General features: G+C 30.5%; 1 protein-coding gene across 2 annotated transcripts in view; it reads right to left on the bottom strand.

Annotated features, from left to right (window-relative positions):
• LOC129915442 (probable serine/threonine-protein kinase DDB_G0282963) overlaps positions 1–26,334 on the bottom strand; it is an 83,439-nt gene that overhangs the window by 39,567 nt on the left and 17,538 nt on the right. Inside the window, exons 1-2 of one of the 2 annotated variants that reach the window (XM_055994995.1) lie at positions 18,329–19,255; positions 18,190–18,249 (exon numbers count right to left, since the gene is read on the bottom strand). The exons of the other annotated variant lie outside the window; for it this stretch is intronic. The gene's annotated coding sequence lies outside the window, so the exon portion shown is untranslated. Of the gene's footprint in view, positions 1–18,189; positions 18,250–18,328; positions 19,256–26,334 lie in introns of those variants that run through there. 2 annotated transcript variants of the gene reach the window in all.

Below are 26,334 nucleotides of genomic sequence, written 5' to 3'. Positions count from 1 at the left end.
AATTTAAACAAATACAAGCTTAAGAGTTTTTCCTTAGAATTATCTTTCACGTGAAAGCCTAAAAATATTTAGTATATTTAAGCAATTAAAAACAACGTATTATTTCAAAAATTTATAAAAATCCAAATTTCTTCCTACATTTTGAGGGAGCCAAAGATATTAATAAAAATGAAAATTGAAAACGCAAAATTTAATTTTAATAAGCAATGCAACTTTTAAAAGCATTTGCATTTGAAAATTCAATAGTTGAGCATTTTGACACACCCTAATGTGTATGCGGTATCAGCATCCACTAGTTAATGTCATTCAAGAAATCCCCAGTATTAAGCTCTAAGAGGCATCAGCAGAGCATCAGAGAAAACAAAAAAATGCAACCCAAAGAGGATTTGTCGTCGTCCCCCTTTTTCCCCCTCCGCATTCGGATTGAGAACAGATTTAAAGGATAAAAATGTATATGAGTGTCTTGGGGATATAGGATATGTCCTCAATTTCATTTTTTGGCTTAGGATTCAATATGATGAAAATGTATAGCAAAGTCACATACAATGGTTTCATTTTTGTGTTCGTTTTTTTTTTTAAATGGATCTGATGGGGGAGGCAAAAAAGCTTGTAATTTGGTCATTCTTAGTAAAGGAACTTCCTTCAATTAATATAGTCCTTTATTTTTTAAAACACGAAGGACAAATAAATGGATTTTATATTTTTAGCACTCTCGCCTTGTTTTATTTGAAATTGAGGCAAGCAGGAAGGAAGGAACTTGTTGGAAGTTGATAAATGGTAAAATTTTTGCTAAATCAGTTTTATTTTTAATTGGGTTAGCGCAGGCAAGAGAGTGTTTTTAGGAAAGTTTTAAATTTTTTAGACCTGATGTTGGTTAAATTTTTCAACGCCCATTAAGTGTGGGCGAGAGAGGATATTTGTATAAACGAAAATCGTATAACAGAATGACAACTCAAGGATAAAAAGTTTCTTAAAAGAATTCTAAAGAATTATTATTATTGTCTTCGCGACTGTTGTCTTAGTTAATTTTTTTGTTCCTATTTTTTTCTTATATTTTTATTCATAACTTTTTTTAATTTTTTGTTTGAAGGAGTTTTTTTTTTTTTAATGCGGAAAATATATAGAAGGAACTGCCTTAGGCAATAATTAAGGCCATCCAGACAATGAAATGTAAAATTTAAGCAATCTTCCATTTTCTTGCACATTAATTGCAAAAATGTGTGGTGTGTGCGAGGGATTGAGATGAAGAGATTTTTGTGTATTTTCTCCAACAATAGCAAGAAGAACGAAACACACGAGAAATTCTATACCACTCTGCCAGCTGGTATACCTGGCTAAGAGCCAACATTAATTATTTTATAGGGTGTTTGTTGTATAATAATAATAATTATTTATAATTTGAGTGTGGGCTCATTAGGTGCATTGTTTTAGATTTTTTTTTTGTATACATATTTTGTTGGTGATTATGTAATTAAGATTAGATTTTTTATGTGTTACTTAAAATATAATTACATATAAGAAGTAAAAGAATTGTTTTAAATGAGAGTAAAAAGAATGGTACACAAATGAACGGGTTTTACACATAAAACCGCATTACTTTCTAGATTAGACAAGAAAATGTTAAAACAAATAAAAATAAAACTGTTTCTTTATAAGTAAAAAAAACTTTAATAAATAGAAAGTATATGTTTTCAAAATATTATTGTGGTTTGACGCGGATGGAACAATTATTTTTTCAAAAGTACCTATGAGAAAATATTAAGCATGTATTTTTTTAAGTAATATTTTCTGTTTGAAAACATTGGAGCTGCTTTGTACAAAAAAGTTAGATAGCCAGCAATGTTGAAAATTAGAGGTTAATGAGATAGACTTAAAGTATTTAATGTATTTAGTACAGGAAAGATAGACTTTTTTGTGGAATGAGATATAGGAAGGCTGAATTTTGGATTGGGGACAAAATCCCGAAATCCCGAAAACCCAAAATCCCGAAAACCCCAAATCCCGAAAACCCAAAATCCCGAAAACCCAAAATCCCGAAAACCCAGAATCCCAAAAACCCAAAATCCCGAAAACCCAAAATCCCGAAAACCCAGAATCCCGAAAACCCAGAATCCCGAAAACCCAAAATCCCGAATGGGATCCCGAAATCCCGAAAAATTATATAAAAAAACAATCCTAAGTGTGAAATTAAGGTGTTATTACGTAAAAAACAATATAAGTTTATGATTCCATAATATCTCTTTTTTACATGATTTCAAGTTCTTATTGTGATTTCAGCAATGCTTTGTAATGATTGAATTAAGTTGGAAAATCGTTGAACTAAAATCAAAAGAATTATTAGTTTTAATATTTAATTTATAACAATTGTATGTTTAAATTGTTTTTAATTGGTTTTAATTTTATGTTTCAGTTAAAATTTCAGTAAAACACAGTTTTGAAGAGTTTTTTATTTTTTCTGTTTTTTTTTTCGGGATTTTGGCCTTTCTGGATTTTGGGTTTTCGGGATTTTGGTTTTTCGGGATTCTGGGTTTTCGGGATTTTGGGTTTTCGGGATTCTGTTTTTTTGGGATTTTGGGTTTTCGGGATTTTAGGTTTTTGGGATTTTGGGTTTTCGGGATTTGGGGTTTTCGGGATTCAGGGTTTTTTGGATTTTGGTCTTTCTGGATTTTGAATTTCGGGATTCTGTCCGTCTCCCCTGAATTTTTTCAAATCTGAAAGAAATATATTAGAAAAGCTTAAGCCCTAGTTTTTGGGACACCAAGTCCCTGGCGAAATCTACCATTTTGAAAAAACGCGAATTGGACTATATCTCCCATACTATTAGCTTGACTGAATAATTTATCTGATCAAAGTTGTAGGTAATATAAATATCTTTTACTGTGAATACACTGTTTTTCTGAAAGGAGGTTGTGTCGTTTTAGTTTTTTATTTTTTTCGGTTTTTTGAATTTTTGTCCAGTCCCTACGATAGTTACCTACATAATTTTTTCCCATAAGATGCAAAGCATCATATTTCCAATGCCGTCTTCACCATAAGGGCACACGGAGCCCGTGCCCAGGGCCCCGAAGGTACGAAAATTTCTGTCACACATTTATTCGCAAAACATTTTTGTAGTTTTTATATGGCAACCATACAATTAAAAAAAGTTTTTTCTACACCTATACGGAAAATATATGTTTTCAAAATGAAAACAAATTATGTGGGGTTGTATGCGGACAAAAATTAAATACAAACGAACAAACCCAAATTCAATTTTCCAAAAAATAAGACAGTAAATATTTTCAAAAAACAAGACAAATATTTTTTTTTCCACTGAAAGCTTATTTTAGGCTATGACCTATGAGAACAATAGTGGCAAAAGAGCTTTTCATAAAAAAATTCGTCTCTTAATATATCGTTTTTAATACAAAAATAGATTTTTGCTGATAGCTACACTCAAAAATAGATGGCACTCAAAAAATCGTTGTTTTAATAAACCCTGATCTAAAATCTCTTGTGGCTCAAGTGGCTTACGCCACTATTGTTCTAATAGCCTTATTTATTTATAATAAAAACAACAAATTCTCTTCCATTATCTACATTCTTCAATGATTGGCAGTTGGCACCCCCAAACATTTTTTCACTATTTGATTATTGACAATGATTGCTCTCGTATTTTATGATTGACAAATAAAATTCATTAAATAACTTAAAAAAATTGATTTTCAAAAAAAAAATTAAATTTTTTTTAAAATCCAAAAATAAAACATTTCTTAATTTTAAAATCAGTATAAACCGTTTTTATTGAAATCGGTTGAGTATTTTACATTAAGAAATCGGTTCTATGGCTAGTAGGTTAATAAGAGGCCAAAAAAAATATTTTTCTTATTCAAAAAGTGCGGCCTTATCTGCAGCATTGCATGTTTTTTTTTTTTTTGAGAAAATTGCAATATCTCGAAAACTTTATATTGGAGATATCCGTTAAAAAGGAGACATTTAAATAAAGTTCTTGGAAATCACATACAAATCGTGTGTAGGTATCGGGTTTTAAGCAAATCTATCAATCCGTTTGATCTTTTTTTCAATTTTTCAAACTGAAATTATAACGGGGTATAGTTAATTGTTGAAAGTATAAAGAGTACAATTATTGGCAGTGATATATGTAGATTGATGTCCCAAACCCAATGTACGTATTATTGGCACCCCACTGCCACTAGGTACATACTTTATATGGAACGATATATTGGCACCCCTTTTTAACCAGCCATTTCCTTTTATCCAACTTATTTTAGTTTCCAAAAGGGCCCCAAATTCTTGTGTGTACAAGGGCCCCAGGCTAGTTTAAGACGGCCCTGCATATTTCCATTAATTCGGATAACTTTTGAAATATACGGAATTTTAAAAAAAATTTCTCTCAATATGTTGAAACAATCTATACCAATATGATTTTTGGATAAGTTATGAAAAAAAAGCTGAATCGTTATGTGATAACAATAAAAATATGATATGAGAGGGGATGTACTTCCCATCATTTACATTGGGTAATTCTAGGGAATGACCCAAAACCGTTTGATACCAAGTTTGAAGAAAATTGCTTCAGTAGTTTCAACTTTTGAAACTGTTCTTAAAAGAAGATTTTTTAACCTTTCCAACAATATATAAAATATATGTCAAAAATTTAAAAAAAAATGTTTTTTTTCGACATTTTCTCCACTTGAACGTCTATTTTTAGCATACATTTGAATTAATAAATGTCAATTTTGATAATTATTTGAAACAATATTAAGTTTTAATCAAATGAATTATTTTCTATGAAAATCGGTTGAATATTCACGAGGCTAGAGTATTTGCAATGTTTGGAGGTCGAAAAACACATTTCTTTGTCCCTAAATCCAGATTTTGGAGGTATTTTGAAAAACAAAGTTTGCAATTTAAATATATTAAATATGCACTACAAAATGTATTATGTCACCAGAAAAATATGTTCAAATTTCGTTTTTTTTTTTTCGTTAAACAGACTAATTTTAATACAATCAATAAGAATCCGTAATTTTTCTAAAATACACATAATACATAAGTTATTAAGTTAATGGCGTTTTAGATTGGCTGTCCGGAAGCGTCCGGAATCATTCTGAAAAAAATTTATTCACACAAAACTGTCAGTTTTGTACGAATAAAACGCTTTCAGAATGATTCCGGACGCTTCCGGACTGCCAATCGAAAACGCCATAAATCAAAAATTTGGCAGATACGTGTCAAGTTATTTTCTTTTTGCTCTCTAATAACATAAACATTATTTCAAATACATTTCTTGCTGATTTTTGGTTAATTATTTCTTAAACATCAAATTTAACGGTTTTGACTTTTAAACGCCCATATCTCGAGTTACAGATTTTTTACATTTTTTGTTTGTATCTGTGACTTTTATATATTAACAATGGGCAGGTTCAGAAACGTTAGGCCCTAAATATTTAGGTAATTTCTCGCTCTCTGATTGGTCAACTGTCAAAAAAAAATCCTTCCAATTTAGGTAATTTTATTGGAAAGCTGACTGGAAAGTTAGGCAAGAAAATTTTACCTAAACATTTAGGAAAGTTTTTTTTGTCAACATGACAGCTGATTGTTTTTAATTAATGAATTACGTTAGCAAAATTAAATCTAATATAAAAAGCACCACACACAAAATGGAATAAAAGGAGTCTGATGATCGGATTGGCATCCGTGAAACAGTACTGTAACTCTAGCCATAAAACACTTGGTGGTAGCACCTTCAAGATGTTGTTGTTGTTCAAAGATTATAATGGAATTGACGGAACAAAAAAGCAGTCACTGCAAAGTATGGAAACATACGAAAAAACTGTAAACTTAATATGATGAAAAATAATCAGGGCCCGCGCCTAACATCTTTCTAATCACTTTCCTACTTTCGTATATGCAAACGAATTGTTGCTATGCTTAAGACTATGGAGAAAAACATGAAAGAGCCGAACAACAACAATCATACTTGAAGGAGCTAGTAAAAATGCTAAGTCTATTCATTTGCATGTTGATAAACTAAGAAAACCTGCAATTGGGTGAGGCTAATCACGTGGGTGAGGTAGCGCAGTGCGTAGTGTACTGGCTTCTGAACTCGCTTGGTCTAGGTTCAATACTCAAGTGTGACGGAAGAAGTTTTTCAAATCAAAATGAAAAAATTACTAGACCAAGCACCACACACAAAATGGAATAAAAGGAGTCTGATGATCGGATTGGCATCCGTGAAACAGTACTGTAACTCTAGCCATAAAACACTTGGTGGTAGCACCTTCAAGATGTTGTTGTTGTTCAAAGATTAAAAATTAAATCTATTTTTTTGAAAAACGAGTAAAAAGTGCTTTATCGGTTATAATTAATAATATTTATTTATTAAAGAATAGTGAAATTTGGTGTCTGCCCCATGCGGTCTGTAAAAATCTTAAGTAAATTTCGATATTTGACAATAATGAAACATCCAAACAAATTTAGTCAATTTATTTTTATTTCCGTTCAGAAAATGACGTTGCCTAAATATCTAGTCCCTAATATTTCCTGAACGTGCCCAATATCTATTGATTCCAGTATCAATCTTTTTTCTATCACTTTTTGTTCAGGAAACAGGTTTTTGACCTGAATATTCTGAATATTTAAATTTTTTAGTTTAATTCTCTCTGACATAAAATTTTTTAGTGTTGTCGAAAAGTCTCAAAAATGAACTTCAAAGCGTGGTAACCCTATACCTTGACAGGATATCGCCAGACAACGCATGTGCGAACTGTTTCTTTAGACACTACCTTTGAGAAAATATAACTCTCAACTGGTATGAGGGTAGGTCAAATAAAATAAAAGAAAGACATTTTGGAGATCTGTGAAACATTTATTTCAAAAGTTCCTTTAGTTTCTGAGAAAAAGCTTCTCAAAGTTCAGAATAATGCACAAATTTCAAATGGACTTGACACATTATTATTCTGAACATCATATATATTTTGTTTCCACTTTTCCACAATGTATATTTGTTTTCTTACTAAAATAAAAATTAAAGAATCTAACTTGAAGTTTGATAAATTTAATACAGAGTTTTATTTATTTTTTATTTTTTTTTTAATTTTTTGTTTATGTTATCATATATCTAAGTTAATTTGAAGTTGGAAAAAAATTATGAAAAAATTAAAAAAAAAAATGGTACAAAATACATTATTATGAGTTTTTATGTAAAATTTTTGAAATTTGCGATTTTTGGCTCCAAGACTTCTAAAATTTGGCTCCTTGCCTCTAAAATTCTCTGGCAACACTGGACATACCTTAAAATTGGAAAAAAATTTAATGCTTTATTGCATTTGTATTTGCCAGAGTCTAAAATGAAAAAAATTCTTCTGCCGATTCATCTGCAAAGATGCCAAAAATCATTGCAAATAGTATCATGACGTATTAATAAAGTACCTTAAATTCCAGGATACAATCAGCAATTTCAAAAAACAAAATTCCATTTAAACAAAGGATGATAAATAGAGCAATTGTAAGCCCACATTCATTCAATAAAAATCCAGCCTCGAAATTGTCAGCAACATTTCCATGACGTCAATTATATTATTTTGAACTTTATCCACATTTATTTGAATTTCTCTCGTCTACCTCCCACGTTAGTTTCAGAACTTTTTTCATGATTGATTTGAAAGTTCTTTTATTGGATATGAAACAGGTCAACTTTCTCTTCCTTTGCCTTTCAGGATAAACGCGAAAACTATGCTAAAACGAATAATTCCGTTTTTCCTACAAATTCCTACAGCAAACAATTAATTAAATACCGTCCATCGGTATCGCTTTATTTATTTATTTATTTTTTTTTGCAAAGATTTATACAAGGAAATGCTTGTCGATTAACCCACACGAATGAAGTTATTTACACTGCCTTGCATTTCAATGACCAATATATTATGCCCAAGTATGAAAAAAAAAACTCTTTATCCCTTGTAAACTTACTCTAATCCCCATGGACTTCTATATCGAATGTAAGCATTCCGTAAACACGGTATTATTTTATGGTCTAAACTATAGTCCAGACGATAGTGTTGTTTTTTTTTTTGTAGTAAAAATAAGTTCAAGGTGGAACTAAGGATTCCAGGGTTACGGCCAAATTTCCGACTTTTACGATTTGAAAGATTGAAGACGTTAGATTGTTTTCGTGAAAAGTATTTCAGTCCATGATTTGTTGTTTGTCAGTTGCATTGAGACAAATATGCATTTCTTTCTTCTTCTTTTTCTCATAATCCTTTAAACAAATAAGAATGCAACAGTTTAACGTAGCTCCCCCAGGCTATACAGTTTTGAACCAATAAAAAATTATTATGTATTCATGTCTATTATAGGTGTGTATGTAAATTTGAACAAAAACACACACACGCATTCCTCTACTCACATAAAATTTAATAAAACATAGTGGGTGCTTCATCATACTTTGCCATCAACATTATTATGAAGTACATACAGCAGCAGAGTATTATAGTAGTTATATGGATTATGGTTTAAGTATGTGCTTAAGTGCACTCGGCAAGGATTGATATTGGGTCAAAATTTTATTTATTCCATATCAGATGGTGTGCCATCATGAGTGGAATTATAATATTTTATATGGATCGAATTTAATCGAAACGTGATGACATTTAAATTTCTAAAAAACAGGTTGAGTTTGTAGATACATGGGGGTTATTTTTCAAAATATAAAGATGTAAGTTTTGCATGACAGTAAAGTAGTTTACATATTTAGCAAACAATTTTATGTGATGTCACTCATGGGGCTTTACAAAATACTTTATATTGACTATGACAAAAAATAAAACCTTAAAAATAAGATATCAGCAGGGTATAGTTAGTATTTTGTATTGGCCTATATCATTGTTGATTTCCTTAGTGGCCTATAAAAGTCGACACAGTTCGAAAATGGAACGAAATGATACTAATCAATGTCCGTAAATGGAAAGTATTTTCGTCCAAATAAGAGGCATTCATTAAATGTTCAGTGAAATTACGAATACAAAACTCAAGCTGTAAGTTTCTAGGAAAAAGAGTTCTACAAAAACAATCCGAATTATGTAGGTAAAATCACTTAAGACCGTGATAAAATCAAAGGTTTTTCTGGTAAAATCAAGTACCTATCAATTTATAAAAATTAAGGGTTTCACCAGCAAAGACAAGGATCACCCAGGACCATGGTAAAATAACAAACTTGTAACAGCTTGATGGTAACCTTCTCAAGCTTCTCGATCTACAAAAGGATTTTGTTTAATGTTAGAAATGAAATTACACAATAAATGGCCTAATGACAGAGGCTGAAATTCCAGTAATCGCCTGAAGTAGTTCCGATTAGTGTTTTTTTTTACGACAAGACAAAAGCGTTCCATACTCATAACAAAGATAATGGATAACGTTACTATATTTATAGGGTGCTTTACTCTATCAATGATGCAGCCATGAATTAACTTTTATCCATTAATATTTGGAATATTTATTCATTGAAGGAGAACATACATATAAAATATCCAAAAGTCATTCATAGATCATCACGCTATAACAATACTTTTGAGTTAAACAAGCGACGAATAAACGTGTAATGTCCTTAATGGTTTTGCCACCTTTTATGGACTTTGTTTCCAGTTGAACTATGTTCCTGCGCCGAATAAATTTTCAAGCAAAGTAAAAATCGTGAACTTAAGACTAATGCAATAAAACAAGTAGATACCCAAAAAAAAAAAACATAAACGCCTGCAGTTATATTCTACTTTCAGTTTTCAGTAATGCATTTAATAGAAATGTACATTTTTTGGCACGCTATAGTATTCATGCGAAAGCCATTAAAAGAGCAAAAGCAAAGTCTACTCTCAACCATTCTTGTGTGTGTAATTATTTTGTAAAAAAAGTAAGGGACCTACAATTTACCGCCGAGCCTGAACGGCTAAGAAAAGATGCACTTTTTAAAGACAATGATACTCTTCGAGGCTTTGTCAAAAAATTGAGTACCCGCATGGATACAAGATACAAGTTGTTAACTAAATCTATAATTACACTGAATTCTAACCTCTAGCTACTTCTTCTTGTTCCATTTCTAAGGACAACTGAATGCTGCATTTGCTTGTACCAAGAGTTTTAGAGCCTACCTTTTTTCTTATTTTGTATTGAAATGTTGTATGATATTGCATTTTAGACGTGATTATCAGGATCTCTCCTTTGAATATTTGAATATTTGAATAATGTTATTAATGTTCTGAAAATTTGTGAATCAACCTCAACTATAAGTGTTTTTATTCAAGTCATATAGGAAAGAAAGTTCCTGGGGGGTCATTCCGTAATTTTGAAAATTATAATCGAAAAGACGATAATCGTCTCACAGTTTGAGAATCTTTGAAGCTATTTTAAATCATCCCTGATTCAATATTTTCTAAACAGTTTATATCAGTTTTAATATCCCTAGAAGTCGTATTAGTCTAGGTGACCTAGTCGTATTAGTCTAGGTCAAAACATTTTGCAATAGCTGAACCGATATGAATTTTTTTAATAATCCAAAAGTCAAAACTTATACATAGATTCAATACAATTTTGGAAAATGCGTATAGTGGTTGTTATACATTTTTAAATAATTTAAAATGGTTATTTGTAGAAATAATTAACTATTTTTTTTTTGTTTTGGAATAATTTCTTAGCATAAAATAAAATCCAATGTTGCACCCAAAAACGAAAAAATTCTCCGAAAACGAGACCTATTTAGCTATCGTTTATTTATTGACGATTATTGACTTACAGAAAAAAAAGAATTAATTCCAATTTCGGGAGGCGAACCTAGGCCACCCGATTAAGAGGCGACTACTAGCTCACCTAGACTAATACGACTTCTAAGGATATGAAAACTTTTATTTATATAAACTGTTTTGGAGATATTGAATCAGGTATGATTTAAAATAGCTTTAAAGATTCCCAAACTGTGAGACGATAATTGTCTTTTCGATTATCATTCGAATAGTAAGGAATGACCCGAACTCCCCTGAAAATATAGCAATTTTGATATTTTATTTTTTGAACAGTTTTTTTTTTACCAGGGATTTTTAAACATAAACTGGAAAAATAAATATAAATTTTAATGAAAATTATTTGCTCTAAGAGACACTCGTATCTTTGAGGCAGCTCACAAGATTGTCACATATATTCCGAATATAATGCAATTTTTTATCTACAAGCAATATTTATAAATCTTAATACTTTTGGTATAGATTCCAATCTGTTACCTAGAAACTAAGAGGGTTAAATATTTATGATACATATCTAAGTATATTTTTTATTCATTCATTGTTAATCTTCCTCTTTTCAATGTAAACTCAAAATTCTAAGAAAAATAAAATTTTGTCGAACATTATTAATCCAGTCAAATAAGGGTTTAACCTCGGAATGAATGTTAATAGAAATTTTTTTTGCTCAATATCTTCCTTTTGCCATTCTATAACATATCTCAAAAGTCTAGAAAAATTTCATGTCCGCTTGTCGCGATTTCAAGGTCAAATCGCGAAATGGAGATTTTCAAAATTAGCAAAAATAGGCTATGGTATTATATACACATATGATACATGATTTCAAGGTATTTTTAATGCTGATTCCAACAATACCCACAAACAAATCAATATGACCATCCCTGAAAAGTAATGTACCTTATTCATGTTGATCTGACACAAATATCTGAAGAGTAGTTTTTCTATTTTTTCAAATCTGCACCTTATTTTCAAACCAAGAAAATTAGGACTTGCGGACATGAGATTTTTTTAGATTTTTGAGTGTAGTTAAAGAATATCCAAACAAAGATTAAAATGAAAAAATTAGCCTATTAGCACTAATTCCCAGATTGTACCAGGATGTTTTTAGTGCACATCCCAAAATTTCCCCTTTTCTCAAAAAATACCATTTTGTCATAGATATAAATGTTTTTTGTATTGCATTGTTTTGATTCTTAATGATAATGGATATGAAAACCCTCATGCAAAATATGATTCCGCTACCATTACTTTTAAGGGTTTTTCAGTAGTAAGTTAGCAACTGTTATAATAATATGGGTTGAAAGATGAAAAACAGGTATAACTTTTTTCAGAGACGTCAGATTGCCTTGACTTAAGGTTTTTTGGAATCAGCATTAAAAAATACCTTGAAATCATGTATCATATGTGTATATAATACCATAGCCTATTTTTGCTAATTTTGAAAATCTCAATTTCGCGATTTGACCTTGAAATCGCGACAAGCGGACATGAGATTTTTCTAGACTTTTGAGATATGTTATAGAATGGCAAAAGGAAGATATTGAGCAAAAAAAATGTCTACTAACATTCATTCCGAGATTTACCCCTTTTTTCTCCTTATTTGACTGTATTATATAGGATTTTTTTGATTTCCAGAAGGTTAATAGAAATTAAGTAAAAAGTAATCATTTCTTGGTACTGAATGTCAATGTCAAGTTTTATTTACACAAAAGAGTTAAACAGTCGTTAAAAGTATACTTTTCTTCTGAAACCAAAATCTTTACATTCTATTAAAGAGATTTAGGATGAAATCTTGAAATCTTTCATTTAAATTCCCATTGCGAATATTAAACACTATAGCACAGACACAACAAAAAAAGAAAAAAAACAAAGCTTGTGGATTGAAACCCACAAATAAAAAGCATTAATATGTCAGGTAATACACCATTCACAACACTCCTACCAAAATAAAGGTTCCATTTATAGGTAAATAAATTCTTAATTTTATCCAGAATTAATATGTATGCATAGCGAAGTTATAGTTTATTCCGCAACAGCCACTCGGGCGTATACGTACTATTTTTAGTACTGAAATGTTATATAGTTCAAAACTAAGTTAAACCACTTCTCTTCAAGATTCTATTGACATACATATTTTGCTATAAATAAAATAACAAATTTGTAATCAAATTTCTAAGCCAGAGGTTATAAGTTGAAAAAGAGGAAACCATATTCCAGTCTAGGTATGTACACAAAAAGATATACGAATATACAAAAATAGATATAAGAATAAAAGTAACAAAGATGAATCTAGGACACAAATAGCTATGTCTTATTATTTTGTATTTTTATACTGGAAGAGACAAATATACAAACATTATTATTATAATCTTGGAAGAACTCACCTAGAAATTCTAAGAAGATACATTTTTTTCTTTTCAAAAAGAAGTCTACATTTTCTTCTTCTATTTCTATTTGATGATATTTTTTTCTTTTGAGAAAAAAAAATTAATAGAAAACTCATACAATATCAAAAACATGACACACACAAAATATATAAAGAGTCATACCATCATCATGCTTGCAAACATAAGACTTGACCTTCTTTTGCCATATAGCAAACAAGAAATCAAAACCTTGTACTTTAATTATTTGCCTTTTTTTCCAAAGTTATAGCCGTAAGCTTGAGAGACTGTTATCAGACGCATTAACTAATGCAAATATTTTCCTTCATTAAACGTCCAACAGAAATATTACATTGCTATCTTAACTGACAAAAAGGGGGCGTTTATATAGTTAATGTTGACATTTACACAGTTCCCTCTTTCACATCAGCCAGAGCGCAGCGAGGGCAATGTTGGTTGTTTGTGGTGTCTGTCGAGTATTATCCTTTTTTATGAAAATATCCTGATGATATCAGCCTCAACTAAAAAGGCATGGATTAAATATTCCTTCTGACATTTCAATGTTGTTTTTGTTCTTTTTTTGCTTGACACATAAACATTTTGACACATAAAGCTACAAACTGTCACTTTTGGTAGATGTTTATCACTTTCAGTTGCGGCGGCAGCAATGAAGCCAAAGAAACAAAACGAACTAAAAACGACCTTGCTCTTTGGTCGATAAAAAGTGTAAAATTAACGATTTTATGATTCTTGGTGGTTTGTGAGGTTTTGCCAAATAAAATACTTAATTGCGCTATTTCGTAGAAAAGCGTGTTTTGTCTGAGTTAAATCAGTCGTTTCATTAAACCCAAATAAAATAAAACAAAAGGAACTCAAACACACAAAAACTCAGAAGTGTTTTGTTGTTGAATTTATAATAATTGGTCCTATTTATTGCAAAAACTCACAAAACATTCAAAATGGTGGTGAGAAATTATAATAGAAATAAAAATAAGAAAAAACAAAGCCAACACAATAGCGGCTTCAATTAGCCATGAAAACTTTATTACCCATATACTTTAGGCAAGAAACATGCAATGAGGAGGGACGGCCAAATGAATTGGACTAGGAAATTTGAATTTTTATTATCATCATCACATTGTTATTGTGCGGTTGAAGTTTACTCATGAGTGTTGAAGTCTTTAAAGTGAAAATTTACTGAAGGGGGTTTTACGATGCATTATGTTGTGAATTTTATTTTTAGAAAAAAGTTTGAGTCCTTAAGATCGTAAACAATAGAAATTGGAGTAAAGTTTTTGTGCCAACGATTTAATGACCTTGAAAAAATACCCAATTTTACACTCCACAAGAAAAGAAAAGAGGAATTGAATTCCATTGATATAATTGCCATACCATTGATGTTACTAATAGTGGCAATAACCTTCTAGACACAAAACACAATTACAATATAACAATGACGAATCATGATGTAATAATTGGGATTAATTAATGCAAAAGATGTGTGTGCCATGTGTAAATCAAAATACAAATAATAGGATGCTATTTACCAATTATATATATTTATCCCTTCTTGCATAAAAATACAAAATAATAAGACATATTTGTGTCGTAGATTCATTTTTGTTGCATTTTTATAAATCTAGTTTTGTAATTCTTATACCATATACCTTTTTGTACATACCTAGACTGGAATATGGTTTCCTCTCTTTCAACTTTTAACCTCTGTTATTTTATTTATAGAAAAATATGTATGTCAGCGGAATCTTGAAGAGAATTGTTTCAATTAAGTTTGAACTATATAACATTTCAGTACTAAAAATAGTACGTATACACCAGAGTGTCTGTTACAAAATGAAAACTTCAAATTCAAAATATAACTTTGTTGCGCAAATAATCCTGGATGAAATTAAAGATTTTTTGTCTTAAAAATATAACCCTATTTTGAGAGGAGTGTCGTTTAATGCATTATCTCACATATTTATGTATTATTATGCTTTTTCATTCATTCAAAAAGTTTTAATTTTTTGTTGTATCTGTGGAATAATGATTAAATCAAATAAAAGTCTCAACAACTACTCTCTGAAATAGAATATACGGATTTGTACTTCAAAAGAAAATTATACGTTTAGCAACTGTTCAATTCTTTTATGTTGATAAAACATGAAAAGAAAAGTGGAACATTCCGTACCAAAAAAAGATTACTTCTTACTTCATAAAAAAAAAAAACTCTGAAAAAGAAAATTTTCACATAAAAGATCGACACATTTTTATTTTTCTTCGAATTATGAATTAACATTGGAAAGGGAAATCTTAACAATAAATGAATAAGAAATATAGCCCAAATAAGTAAGGTGCCCAACAATATCTCTTAGACCATCGGTTCTCAACCTGTGGTCCGCGTACACCTGGGGATCCGCGTAAAATTTCAGAGGGTCAGCAATAGATTTTCCATGAAGCACCATGTCACGTTTTTTTACATTATTTTAATGTTTTTCATTTTTCTCTATTCTCTCGATTCTTGTTGTCTTGTGCGGAAAAACAACAACCTCCCACAAACCAACAGTTAATCCGTGACCACGACAAGTGTAACCCTGTCGAAACGTCGGGATATTTTAATCGATTCATTTCGTTTAATAAACAAATAAAATCGCGGTAATTCCGAAAAATTAAAACTTAAAAATGTGTAATAACCGTGAAGAAAAAAGTCTAAAATCTAAAATTCTTAATAATAAATTAAATTTATTCTTAAAAATTCAACTTTTTTTTCCAAGGGTCCGCAACTCTCAAAGATTGAAAACCGTTGAGTTGGACTATATCAAACGAATAAAGTCAATATAAAAAAAAATAGAATTCCTAGGAATAAGCTCTAACTGAGATTTATCTGGCTATTGAAAAATTATCCTTAAATCACACAAACTGTTTTTTGTTGTTTTTTTTTATGACGTTATTACGTAAAATTATCATGCATTTTTGAACTCTGCAAATTATAAACAAAAGAAACCTCTCTTCTATAACTTAATCAGGTATAAGTTGACGAAAATATCCAAAAGTTACAATAATTGAAAACTAGAGCACTTGATACCCGGATACCCCATACTAGGCGGGTATTACCCTGGTGATACTGTGCATTGTAAAGAGTAAATAACACATCATAGGTGTGAGGCTGAAAGCGAAAATTAAAGAGTAGAATCGTCGTGAAAAAGGGTTTTAACTTGGTTTCCTAGCAAAAAACTATAGTATGAATACCTGCAACATCTGCATCGCCTCCACTCCACCGCTCTGAGTGGCCGAAACATGTCCACCGGAGAAGGGTTTATGGTGTGTTGTCAAAACCTATCAATTTGTTTATTTTGTGGGTTTTTATAGATTACCTACCATTTAAATTTTCCAAAACTATTAAGTCGAAAAAAAAGCGGAATAAATGAGATTTTAAAAAATAGCTCTCGTATAAAAAATAAGCTAGAATTTTTTTAAGAGGTTGCATTGAAATGAAAATATTTCCATTTCAATTCTGATAAGATTATTGAACGAATATGAACATAAAATTACCAACATTTTGGCGAAATATCAGGAAAATTTAGAAAATACCAATGGATTTTGGTTTTTTGTATGAAAAAATTTGTCCACCCATCATGTATCCCATGGCCCTAATACTCTTAATTGTACCCGTGTACTTGGGTATTGTAGTTTATGAAACTACAACTACCGGGTACCCGGGAACCAGCACTACTCGAGTAGCCGTATACCCGGCATACCGGTTATTACCCAAAAACTCATAGTATCCGGATACCCAGGTATCAAGAACTCTATTGAAAACCCAATACATACTGTGATTTACAAATCAAGAAGATTGCCAAAATATTTCAATTAAGTTATAATTGCCTTCATACAAATTAACTTCATCTAAGTATAATAATAAACTTCCAATTGTTAAAAAAACAAATCCCAATAACAATAGTCCTTAACTCTAAAATTTCAACTTATAAACCCTACCAACTAAAGTTCCCTGTTGATTCCAAACAATAATTGCCCCATCCTTATACATATTTCAATGAATCCGTTTTCGTCAATGTCAAAAATATTTCATTATAAATAATATAACCATTATATTATTTTTTTTTCTATAACATTAAATAATATATTACCAACTTTCATGCCAAGAGAAACAAATTCATAATTCCCATGAAACCATTTAGCTGGGTTGTTATAATATCAAAAGCTTTAAACAAGCCGGCACAGTGAGAACAGTGCGGTGCGGCTTGGTAATCTTCCTCTACCAAAAACAAACCCCTAAAAACCCAACCCACATCGGAAGGAAGTAGGCCTATAATACATATTATTCAAAAAAAAAAAAAAAAAATCCCAACAAAAAAAGAAAAAAACAAACAAAAGAAAATAATCCACGTTATGAGCCGCCACACTGTGTGTGGGGCAGCGCCCTTATAGCAAGGACGACATCACAGAGAGAAACAAAAAATTATAAAAAGAAACACGACATTTTTTTGGCACTTAACACACACTTGCACCCCCAAATCCCTCAGTTACCCGTCACATTGTTGAAAATGGTTTTCTCTATATTTTTTTTTGTTTTCATCAAAAAAAAAAAAAAACTAACAAAAAAAATAAAACTTTATAAAAAGGAAACGGATGCTCCATTGCTTTGCTTTTGTGTGCTCTGGGAAAAATCAATGGTAAATGCTTACAAGTACACAAAAGTACAAAAAGCCAAAACAATGCTTTATGAATTTTTTCGGTACTGACTTTTCGCGGTCTCTTCCCGCCTCCCCCCCTTTGCAACTTGCAACGTTGCAATTAAAAATAAAAAACATGAATGTAGATACATTTTCACAAAAAAAAAAAACTGTGTCACAAAGAGGCTTAAGCTATACAACTTCCGGTTTGAAACAAAAAAAAATTGTAAAAAAAAAAAAACTTTCACTCTTGCACAGAACATTTTTAACAGAGTGAAAGGATTTTTCACTTTATAGCCAATTGCACATAAAACAGCCAAAACTTACCGTTATCCATTTCGGTTCTTCCGTAAAGGACTCAAGGATCCAGGAAACAGATATAAAGGTCTACATATATGTACTTTTTTACTTCACCATAAATGCACTCTTTATTTATTCGAGAGAGTAAAAAGAAAAATATAAATACCAATAATCGTCTGCGGTATTTGTATTATAGCCTTTTCAGAAGATTAAATTGACTCTTTTCAGGAAGAATTTTCAAGCGCGACATCGATGATGTCCTTTTTCTGGGTTTAAATGTGAACCAATAAATGTGAATACACTGCACTAAAACGAAACGACAACGTGCAGGGATTTTTCAATTTGTCGAAAATGTCCTTTTTTTATATTTTTTTTTTTCTTTGGAACTCAATTATGTATGTGTTATATCTGCAGCAAATAGAGACGGTAAAATTTGATTCTAGGCTTTTTGGCCAGATGTACAGATTCCGGTGAATGCTGAGAATATACTAAAATTTTGTATGTTGACAAGAGTCTGACGTGAGAGTAGAGTCGCGAAATATTTATAAAACATCCCTACAGAAGCGCTCGGAGCAGGAAATAAGTACTCAAATCAACGTCGTCGTCGTATCCTTGAAATAGGGGGAAGGTGTGTTTTTCACACAAACATTAAGTGAATTGAGCCCTTTTTTGCTTTAAGGGGGGGTGAAACGAAAGGGGTGGTTATTTTGAGTCTCCCACAAAAACTATTTCTGTAGAAAAATGTAAATGCGCATGACTCATGAGTTGGCTTTAAAAAAGCTTTGATTTGATATAGTTGGTGATGAGGGGGAGCAGCAGAGAGGTAGGATTTTATGTATAAGAATGTACACATGAATTAATTTAATGCCGGTATAGAGGTAGAGATATTTTTGTCCTTATCCGAAGAGAGAAGAGAAGAGAAGTATCGATTCGAAAATAAATAAACTTTGGGGTTTTTTGTGAATTAATTTCGAAGCACAATATTTACGTTCAATTTTCTCTCTGTGTATACTTAGGCGGGTTTTGTTGAGGTTTTTTCTATCTCTGTTGTAGTACCTTAATAAATTGTAGAAAAATATTAGATCATATGTATTTAAATATTTGCCTTTTTTTTCTATAAAACTTTTCTATTTCTAATACATTGAATTATTCAAAGATTTAGGGAGGTGCGTTTGCCTATTTTCAGCCTGTTTCATTTTCTAAAATTCTATTAATGTCCTGCAGTTAAAATTACACGAGGACTTTTTTGGTTTGTTTAGACTTTAGAGGATTGCTTTAAGCAGTCTGGGTAAACGTTAGATGTTAATAAGAACCATCGTTTTAGTTGAAAGCAAATAATTTATAAGTGCTCAGGGTTGGTTTGAAAGGAGTGGATACATTTATTACATGAGACAGGCAGAATAAGTCCCTGATGAAATCTAATGAAATAAGTATTTTCTCTAAAAAGGCCAGTGGCAGCAAAAAGGAAAACGAAACAAATTAGCATAAAAAAGGGTTTTCCCATCGTTGGGTGAATGAACTGTGTTTCAAAGTTGGTAATATTTAAGTTGAATAGACCAGATAAGATGGAGCAGTGAAAAATGAAGATGGTTCTGGTTCAGTTGTGATTATTTAAAGAGCTAAACAAAATGTGATATATTTAAACATGCATATAATGTACATTGTAAAGGGGAATTGTGAAGCTATATCAGCGAAATACCATCTGTTACGAAGTTGTAAGGAATCAAACGAAGGTATGGTCTTCAAAGAAATTATCAACCCTATATTTCAAGGGAAATTCTTACGATTTAAGACGTCATCATTCTCAATTATTTCCTAGGAAACTACATAGAAAACCCCAGCATCTTTGAAAAGACTGTGTTTTTGAATGAATTCTTATTCATCTTTGCAACAGACTTATAAATCCATAAGAAAATGAAATTATTGTCAAATTTAACTCAAAGAAGTCAACTAGACAACGGACAATCAAGACTTTCTTACTAAATACAGCAGCGATACTTCTTCCTGCAGTCTAACAATCTGATTTTCAACTAAAGGAGGATAACTTTCTTTGGAACTCGTGTAATTCAAACACTCAGAGATCTTCACAAATCAGGCAGACTTGAATAGTATTCTCGCCATTTCTAAATAGGTATTCTTTCACTTTAGCTAAACCACTGAGTTATATTTTCCATCTTTCGTTTTAAATGGACCTCTTTCCTCCAAGGAAAACAGCACCCGTTTAACCAGTCTCTAAGAAAGATGACTCTTTTTCACTCTCTTTCTACCGCCTGATTCCTTTTCTTTAAAAGGTCATGGAAATTGTGAAAAATTTATCAGTTTAACAAATATCTGGAAGAACGAAAGATTCTTAATGACTGCACTGAAAAAAATAAGGCACTTTAAAAACATACTAGCCGACCCAGCCCTCGAAATTCGAGTGCCAATTTCTTTATTTTTTTTTTATTTGCAACAATTTTGAACACAACTATACCAAAATAGTTTCTTTATTTTTTATAGTATTTGTTGATGTATTCTTGCGATTAACTACACTTTTTCAAGACAAATTACACAGGAGTATACAATATACCTACTTTTTGATATATTTTAAATCTGATTTAGATATTGTTGAACTACGTTTTAACTACGCTCAACTACGTAAAAAAAGTACCGAAAAAGAAAATGCAAAGTGTAATCGCCTTAAGTGCATTGTGTTTGCACCTTGCATTTTGCGATTCCATTCAACCTGTTTCATGTTCCATTCGTTCAAATTCCATCATTCAATCATTCAACCTCCACCAACTTCACTCAAATTTGTCATTCACACTTCATTTTTTTTTCATGCTTGTAGAAGTTTAAATTTCCGGAAAGGAGAGGGCGTTATTTATCGCACTTCCAGTTCCAATTGCAATGATATTTTTGGTATGGGGAACTTCGAGCGAATGTCATTTCTGGGCTGGTGAAGATGCAAACAAACGTTTTTTGAACTGAAAATAACTTTTTTGTTGTAGTTGGCATGGGAAAAAATGTTTGTTTACCTCTTCACCAGTGGAGGTTGACCAATGAGAAAGAAGTTCTTCTAGTACTTTTCCACTTGGAAAAGATCCATTCAGTTTTTTAGGAAAATTTAAGTGAATGCGTTCAGATACGAGAAAAAAATAAGCTTTTTGCATCATTAATTTTTATTTTGTCGTCGTAAAACTGTCACAAAATGAGTTTGAAATCTATCACTTTTTGACTTTTTGCAAAAAGTGGCCTTGTAGTTATTCCTATAAAGGTATAACTACAACGGCCACTTTTTGCAAAAAGTCAAAAAGTGAAAATTTTTAAACTCATTTTGCGACAGTTTTTCCGACCACAAAATTAAAAATAATGATGCAGAAAGCTTATTTTTGGTTTAAAAAAACAATTTTGTAATTTTTTTCCAAAAAGAAATAGCGCTAGAAAGAAATAAAAAAAAATTTACTTTTGTAAATTTGCCATTTTTTCACTTTTTAGGTCATTGTAGTTAAGGTTTAAACAAACGTCTAAAAGTGAAAACTTGGTAAAATGGCAAAGGAACTGTCAAATTCTTATGTCCTTTCAATAGAGAAAAGGACGAAGATAGATTTTATTGGTTTCATTATTCAGGTTTTTAGTGATTTTATACCTACAAAAAATACTGCAAAGCAAAAATGTATGGTATAACCTTTGGTGTAGGTTACCTTTTTTTATAATCAAAAGTGTTTACAAAAGATTGGGCCTTAGTAATAGTCTCGATTTTAATAGAATTAGATTTTAACAAAAAAAATTCATGGTAATAAAACAAACATCTTACTTCTAAACTTAGATAACTAATACAATGAAAGCTAACCATAGTTAACATGCCATCATAAAATAACGCACCAATGTGAAACCCCCTTAATGTTTTTTGATTTTCGCTGAATGCTTTCACTCATTCATTCATGAATGACATTTCATTCCAGTCGATTGGAAATTTTCCAACAGATATTCCAGTTGTTTTTGTTTTGTTTTGTTTTGTTTTTTTTTTATTAAAATATCGAATTTTAATTTATTGAATTTACCTATTTCGGTTAAAAAAAAACTTTAAAATATTTACATTCTGCACTTCTAGAGCAAATTTCTAATCGTTCCGTATATAATTTATGCCCCTTCGGTTTTTGTGGGCCGCGTAGTTTGTACCACAAAATGATTCTTAAAACAATAAGATTTTTTCTTAAAATGAATGGAACCCGCTTAAACTCTGTTAAATTTAAAGTGGACTTTATTGCCTTTTGATAAGAATTTTCATCTTCTAAAAAACCCGACAGAAAATAAAAAGATTCCATTACCTGTATACTTATTAATTTAAAAGATTTTCCTTAAAATAATTGTTTAAAATTAATGTGGAAAATTGAAACAATTATTTAAAAATTTTTATGAGAATTCAGCTTTAGTTGTATTTTATCATACTAATTTTCAATAGTGATATGGTTTGATGATAAAGCACTCACCTAGTGGTATCATTTGTAAAGCCTTTTTTTTTTATTTGTTTTTGTACATGAAAGAGTTTTTAAAAAACAGAAACAATATGTTAATAGACATAATACTTCAACTGTGCCCATAAGTACACATTAACAAATGTTCACTATGGCGTATACGTACTTTTTTTAAATAAATTGAGCTTATTTTTTTCACTTATTTAATTTAATATTTCAATGACCTTCAGATGCGGCAAACTATTATTAAATCAACCCAATACTGAAAGTAGACAACCTACTTCGTCCATTTGTCTACATATATCATATTCTTTCAGTAAAGGCAAGATGTTTGAAAATGACAGATAAGGATATTTATCTAAGAATAAAATTCTTTTAGCAGTTTAATTATATTTTTATTATTTTTTCTGAGAAGAGAGCCACAAATATAATAAGGGGCCAATTATAGCCATCATTATTGAATTTTTTTATTTCCGATTTTAAGACGGTGAAGCAAGCAGTAATGAATGGCTATGAAGGGTATCAGCACGCAGATAATAAGTTATAGAATATTTTTTGAAGTTATACTACTTATGGGACGGTGGGTATGAAAATTTGTTTTTTTGACAAGAATGTCAAAGGGATTATGACGCGATTGCCATCTCCGAGACAATTGGGCAGCAGGGCTGTCGTTTCACCTTCAGAGTTGTAAGTACTTTAGTATTTAAAAATGCAGTTGTACGCCTTAGAACGGTAAAAAAAAACACACACACAACACGTGGCAAGTTGCATGTTTCATATCGCAAGTTGCATGTGGCATGTGGCAATTACCATGTGGCATGAGTGATGATGCAAGTGTACAACATAGACTAAAACTTAACTTGTATTGATATAAAGGACATCAATCGTAGATAAAATTAAATTTTGTTTTTCTCAAAAATTTAGCCCCGGAAATTGGTATGAAGATTCTTAATTTCCAATTATAAAGATTTTTTCATGCATAACTATATTCAGGGAAGTCAGATTGTCTTGGGTTAAGGTACGGAGATGGCATCAAAAAATTTCCCAAGAATACCATAAGCTGAGATTGTTAAGAAAATGCGCTCTTTGATTATTTTAATAATAATATAAAACAAAAATAATAAAAATATCAAATGAAATTCATTTAATATACTGAGTGAGAAGTATAACTTCCATGTGGGAAAGGTGTGGACAGTGAGACAGTGCAAACAGTGAGACAATCCATTTTTCTCTTTTCTGAAAATAAGCACAGTAACACTAGTTTGGGTCAAAACGTTTATTTCCCCGTCTGCGTCTTTTAATTTTGTCCCGACTTAATTAAAGCTGTCCATTTCCCTACACCGTAAAATATCACACAAAATCAGGTGAAAGTAGTTTTTGGAGTGTTATAAAAAGAGTGTATAACACAAAAAAATCTGGTTAGTGGAGAGAACTTTTTTAACATAAATGTATTATATTTATATGTTCTTTCATAAAAAAATATCATGTAATTAGAATTCCTTCTCGTTTTTTATAATTTTATATTTTTCCGAAAAATGACAAAAAGTAAACAGTGAGACATTATGTAAAAGCAAACAGTGAGACATAAGATTTTTAAAAAGCAAACAGTGAGACATATAGTTTTTAAAAAAATCTATTATTTTAGAATTATCAATATGATTTCGAAGTGTTTTTTCTTTCGTTTTTTTTTTTTTGGGCTTTTTGTTATTTTTATTTGAAAAAATGGGTTAAAGTAACATAAATTAATTATTTATATACTTGTCAATTACCTAATTATTTGACGTTTTCGTAAATTTTTTGTTTCACCTAAGAATGTCTCACTGATCGCACCCCTTGCAAACAGTGAGACGTTTTGAAGTCCAATGTGATGCTCTCATTCATTCTTTAACTACAAGTTTTTTTGCAACATTAAGATAAAATGTGTCTTAAATTGTCTTCAAAGTTTTGTTAAGCTATCTTGAAAACATTCTAAGATATACCAATTTAAAAAAGACACCCTGTCTCACTGTCCGCACCTCTCTCCTACACCCACTCTTTTTTTTACTTGCGATATAGGTACTATAGGGCAAGTTTAGGATTCGTAAAAAAAATCGAACTCGAGATAACAATTTTACATGACATTACGATGATGGAGAATGCCAAAAAAGTGGGTCCGGCAATTCTGTCTGTCTGTCTGTCTGTCTCTATCTGGAGCTGCAGCCTAAACGAGTGAAGTGATTTTCTTCAAACGGAAATAGAAAAGTTAATTTTTTTCAAAAACGGCTCTAACGATTTTGATTAAAATTTTTGTGTGTAGTACTACACATAAGAGACAACTTTTTAAATAAAAAAAATATTTTTTGTACCGTTATTAACGGTACCTGTCATAGAACGGTTTTTTTCGTTTCTGAATATCTCGTACAACATTAACCCGATTTGAACGAAAATTTGTATACAAAAGTGTGTAAGTAAAGATAATATTAAAATTTTACAAAATTTTCAAAAAACGCATTTTTGGTTTTTTTAAAAATATTTCAAAATTTTTTTTTGAAAAATCAATTTTTTGAAAACGGATCAATGAAAAATTTTGAAATTTAGTTTTTATGTGTAAATTAAATATTTCTTCAAAATGGCATACCAACTTTTTTTTTGAAAAATGTTAAAAAATTTTTATATATAAAAAATTATTTTTTTAAAAAACGGCTCCTACAATTTTCGAAAATTTTTTTCTAAAAATACTTTTTTATACAAGAAATAAAATGGCGTATTTGTTTTTTTTTTTTAAGATAATTTAAAACGGGTTTAATTAATTATAAAAACAGATTTAATTTTTTTATACTACTTTTAATTTTAAATTTCTTGAATAAAAAGCTTTAACATTATAGTTACTTTAAGCATAAGAGCAAGTACGTGCGACCTCAGTCGTGCAATTTATTTAATTCTTGATTTCAACTTTTCTTAAAATACAATTTTATCATATTTCACTGATTGAAATTGATTACAATGAACAGCTGATTTTCTTTTTCAAATTGGGAAAAATCGTTTCGTTTCGAATCGTTTCACAGAAAATGTTCGAGTCACTCTCTGTTTTCATGTGTCAGTTTTGGTTTCACTGATCGACTCTAATGTCTCAAATGTCTAATTACAGTAGTATATTTTTGACTGACAAAATTGTCCACTGGAAATATTGCAATAATAGTTAATTAATGCGATGATATGTAATGAGAGCGGAAACGAGTTCCGAATGTCTTCTTAAACAACTATATAAATAAAGCAAACTCGGTTTTTCTTATAAGCTATTTTATAAAGAAGTATTTGAAAAATTGAAAATAATGAAAAAAATTTTTTTTCTTCTGAATATAAAGAGTTATTAGCTTTACAAAAAGGTATAGAACGTCATTTCAAGTGCGACTATTGATTTCTAATCATTATTTTCGAAGATTAGAAAATTGTCCCTGCCGGCTTAACAGAAGGGAAAAGACCCTTCTGAATTGAACTTTAACATTTTTAAAACTCTTTGTAATTGTTTATAGAATTATGTAAAGCAGAGTTTAGAAAAGCAGAATTTTGGAAGCAAAATTGTGTAACAAGACTTTTGAACCCGCAAGAATTTGGACCCCAACTGTAAATACTTTTTTATATAATGAAGACATATGTAAGTATTTTCGAAAAAAATTTTGACGAAAAGGTACGCACCCATGTTTGACGTTTTAGTTTTTCAGTTTGGAACAATTTT

Source organism: Episyrphus balteatus, chromosome 1 (genome assembly GCF_945859705.1).
Source record: "Episyrphus balteatus chromosome 1, idEpiBalt1.1, whole genome shotgun sequence".
Lineage (NCBI taxonomy): Eukaryota > Metazoa > Arthropoda > Insecta > Diptera > Syrphidae > Episyrphus > Episyrphus balteatus.
The sequence above is the reverse complement of the archived record's forward strand: the minus strand, read 5'-3'. Positions and strand labels throughout refer to the sequence as shown.